Consider the following 4,667-nt stretch of genomic DNA (forward strand, 5'->3'; position numbering starts at 1 on the left):
GGACGCATAAGGCAGGAGTAAAGTGTAGATATTAACATTTGAGACTCAGGGCTGGATACTATACAAAGAATATCTAGTTGCTCCAGACTCAGGGGAATCATGAAATTGGGTTTGTAGGGCGTGACAAAGCTGGAGGTATCGGAAATGCATGGAGTTGGAAATGCCAAAGTCACTTTTGAGTTGTTGGAACGATTTTAAAGTATCTCCACTATACATGTCCGCCAAGTAAACCACCCCACTAGTGATCCATAGGTTACAGGCCGGTAAATGCAGTAATTCGGGTCCCACAGAGGTGCTTGTTTGTGCATAGAGGGGGGCTTTGAGTTTGTACAGCAGACCCCCTATGGTCTCTGGGGGTCCAGGGCTCACGGGGTCTCTAAAAATAAGCTGGAAGGGGTGTTTATAGAGCCGGGTAAAGGGAGAGCACACAAAGGTCAAATACCGCTCTTTGTCCCACTTGTCTAGGTAAAAAAAAGTGAGATAATTGTGCTGCCAAGTAATATAGGTTAAAATCTGGTAGTGCTGTGCCCCCTAAATCCTGGCTGCTGAATTTTTACCTATAACCCACTACAGATCTAAGCAAACTACTGCCAGGGGTAGGTGTTTTGGCTGAAAGCCTACAATTCCTTTGACAAAAAGTGTTTCCATACACTGTTCTGTTTGAAAAATTAAATAAAGATGTTGGATGTAGATGCTCACTAGCAATGTAAAGAAGAATGCTTGGACAAAACTAATATACAAAAATACTGTATATGCAGTTGGTATTTTCTAGTATACAATCAAATTATTAGAGATCTAGACATTTATGGAACATTCGGTTTGTGAAGATCTGCTCCAGTCTTGCTTTTTTCAGCATTTGGCTTTTTCACCTCCTTGTTGAATCTTTTCAGGGAAAATTATTCCTAACTTTTCACGGTTATGTCTGTCTATTTCTTGTCTTTTTGGTCTGTTGTTCCCTTTAGCCCCGGCTGTGTCTAGATTCGTTTGTCAGTTCCTACTCAGACATTGATATAGCTACCCTTGTGCATTAATATTAAAAGTCTGCATTTCAGCTTTGCTACCGTGTGCTGTTTAGTTTGAAATCCTTGTTCTGAACATTGTCTTCCAATCGTCCTGTCTGTTGGTTTGGACTTCTCTTTTGGAGTTAGTTATGACAGGTCTACAGGTAGTTAACAGATGCAACAATGGAATTCATATTTTTTTTTTTATGTTTTACATGGTATTTAAAATGTTAACCCCATTTGTATGCACGAAGCTATGCGGCAGAAGCAACAATGATGCAGGTCCGGACACAACACTGCACACAAAAACCAGCGTGCTATAGAAAGGTGAGCAACATTACAAGGCCAACCTCATAAGCAACCCAAAGGAAAAAACAAAAAAATGTGTTTTAAAGCCCTGGTACTATTTGTCAATCATTTTGGTAAATATCGTTGATAAAAAAAAAAAACACACATCCATACAGTAGATCACAAAAGTGAGTAGACTCCTCGCAGTTTTGTAAATATTTTATAACTTCTGTTTTATACTATACTTCTTTTCGTGTGACAACACTGAAGAAATGACACTTTGCTACAATGTAAAGTAGTGAGTGTACAGCTTGTATAACAGTGCCAATTTTCTGCCCTCTCAAAATAACTCAACACAAAGCCATTCATATTTAAAGTGCTGGCAACAAAAGCGAGTAAACCTCTAAGTGAAAATGTCCAAATTAGGCCCTATTAACCATTTTCCCTCCCCGGTGTCATGTGACTCGTTAGTGTTACAAGAGCTCAGGTGTGAATGGGGAGAGGGTGTGTTAACTTTAGTGTCATCGCTCTCACTCTCTCATACTGGTCACTGGAAGTTCAACATGGCACCCCATGCCAAAGAACTCAGCCAGTGATGGCGAGCCTTGGCACACCAGATGTTTTGGAACTACATTTCCCATGATGCTCAACTACACTGCAGCTGTCCACAAGGTTTAGGAGTGTGTCTATGGGAATGTTTGACCATTCCAGAAGTGCATTTGTAAGGTCAGGCACTAACGTGGGCAAGAAGGTCTGGCTTGCAGTCTCCGCTCCAATTCATTCCAAAGGTGTTCCATCAGGTTAAGGTCAGGACTCTGTGCAGGCCAGCCAAGTTGCTCTACCCCAAACTCGGTCATCCATGTCTTCATGGACCTTGCTTTGTGCACTGGTCATGTTGGAACAGGACTGTTCCCACAAAGTTGGGAGCATCAAATTGTCCTAAATGTCTTGGTATGCCTTAGGATTTCCCTTCACTGGAACGAAGGGGCCAAGCACAACCCCTGAAAAACAACCTCACACCATAATCCCCCCTCCACCAAATGATTTGGATCAGTACACAAAGCAAGGTCCATAAAAGACATGAATGAGCGAGTTTAGTCCAGATAGAACACCTTTGGATTGAATTACAGAGACTGCGAGCCAGGTCTTCTCATACAACATCACCTCACAAATGCTCTTCTGGAAGAATGGTCAAAAATTCCCATAGACACACTCCTAAACCTTCGAAATATACACAAAGGAGGTACAGCCTGGATGATTTTTAGCACCCTTTGTAGAGATGCGTTTTTTTTTCCTATCCTTAATGTGATCTATATACCCCACTGAATAACCAATGTTAAATCTACATTTCCTTATTATTCAAATTGATGCAGGTATGTGTCCCTTTTTCAATGTGAGGTCATACGGACAACCCGGGCATTCTGTCAGGTAATGAGGGGTCAGCCATTTCCTTAGACGGTTTGCCCTTATAATAGGGATAAGTCTGTTAGGTGGGGTTGTTGGGATGCATGGCCGGAAAAAAAAGACCAATCTAACACCTTTGTGGTAATTTAGTATAGGCAGGCTGATAGTCCCCAGCTAGATTCAAATTTTCAATTGTTTAAGAGTAGTTAGAATGGTGTTCTGATCTCTAGGGGTCTTTTGGTTTTCATTTTCCGCTCTGATCGTTGGACTTCTTGTATATATGTTAAATATTTCCAGGGTAGGCTGTCTCTTGTGGCATGAGACGTTTCGTTTCAGTATCGGTACTGTTGGTGTGATTTTCTCACTTTACCTTTTCGATTGACTACTTAAGACATGGGGACTTCCGGGGTACTGGCGCAGATTAGGCGCCATCTTGTTCTACCTCGTGAGCGAAAAATTCGATGCCATTCGGCATCATTAGGGTACATTTCGCCATACTCCTCTATCTAATTATTCGATATCGTTCAACGCTATGTGAACATATTTTACTATATGTGTATTCAATGCCATTTCAACGTCTTTTTTGGTCCACCCCCCCCCCCCACTCAGCTCTCCCTTAATGATTGTCCGCAGCCCGGTGGTGACGTCAGACGCCGCCGGGCTGGGCGGGCTGCTTAAATGCAGTCATTCAGACCGCCATTGCTCTGCCTGTCTGTTTTTTGCAACTGGAGGAGATTGAACTCTGTGACCCAGCATACTGTATTGTGCTCCCAGCAGAACTTTTGTCTACCGATTGTCAGGTATGTTCAATGGGTAGTTGGTATCCCCTATACAGGTGAATACCATGTACCTAGGACAATAACTGCATTTTGTGTGTTGTTTCTTTTTTAATCTATTCAATCAATATTGCAGGGGTTCCTGTCCATCTGTTTTTCATTGCACAAATCACGTTTCAACTATTGAATTTGAACCAGCAAGTTCATATGAGCTGAGCCTTGGCTGACCCTACTGTTCTACTAGATTTAGGTAATGGCACATGTTTGAATGGGATACGATTTATATGCGTACACATACTTGGACCTTCTATGTTTGTTTAGGTCCTATTTTTGGCAGCTTTCCTATGACCTCTGATATGGACCGCCCTTGCATCAATTTTTGGGCTCTGACCTTGATCCCAACATATTAGAACTTAGTCGAGTGGGACGCACAGGTGTATTACTAATATGGTGTGTAGGCAAGATCACATTTTGGATATATATTGTCTATACTATAAACATGTGTTTCAATGCTTTTTTCCTGACCTCTATATACACTTTATTGTATCTTGTAACTTCAAATTACTTTGTCTTAGTGCTAGTTAGCATGAATTATATCTATGCATGTATCCAATTTATTTTGATTCATGTATGTATTTATTTCATTTACAGTTTATCTACTAGATATACCAACTACTCCTGAGGAAGCTCATTTTCGGAGCGAAACATGTTGAGTGGTATATTTTATAAGCTCCATAAACTGTATCAAAATCCTTAATCAAAGAATGTGATTAAGTGTTTTTACTTATTTTTTACATTGTTTTGTATCTTTTGTGTATAATAAAAATTGGTGTTATTTTTACGCTATTTCCTTCTGTTCGATATCGTTTCTATTATGATATATCAGCACCTTAAAAGTCCCTAAGGGTTAGATCCCTTGCCCCTGTTGTGTTTTTTCGTACACTCCTAAACCTTGTGGACAGCCTTCCCAGAAGAGTTGAAGCTGTTTTAGCTGCAAAGTGTGGGCAAACTCAATATTGAACCCTACGGACTAAGACTGGGATGCCATTAAAGTTCATGTGCATGTAAAGGCAGACATCCCAATACTTTTTACAATATAGTGTATATATGTCATATAGTTATATGAAACAAATTTTGATATTTTTTTCTGTTTTATTACCTTAAACTTCTTGCGATTCGAAAGTCTGGTCTTTGTCAC

Source organism: Lithobates pipiens, unplaced genomic scaffold (genome assembly GCF_037356315.1).
Source record: "Lithobates pipiens isolate NorthernLeopardFrog02 unplaced genomic scaffold, aLitPip1_a1.2 Scaffold_25, whole genome shotgun sequence".
In the NCBI taxonomy this organism is placed as follows: domain Eukaryota; kingdom Metazoa; phylum Chordata; class Amphibia; order Anura; family Ranidae; genus Lithobates; species Lithobates pipiens.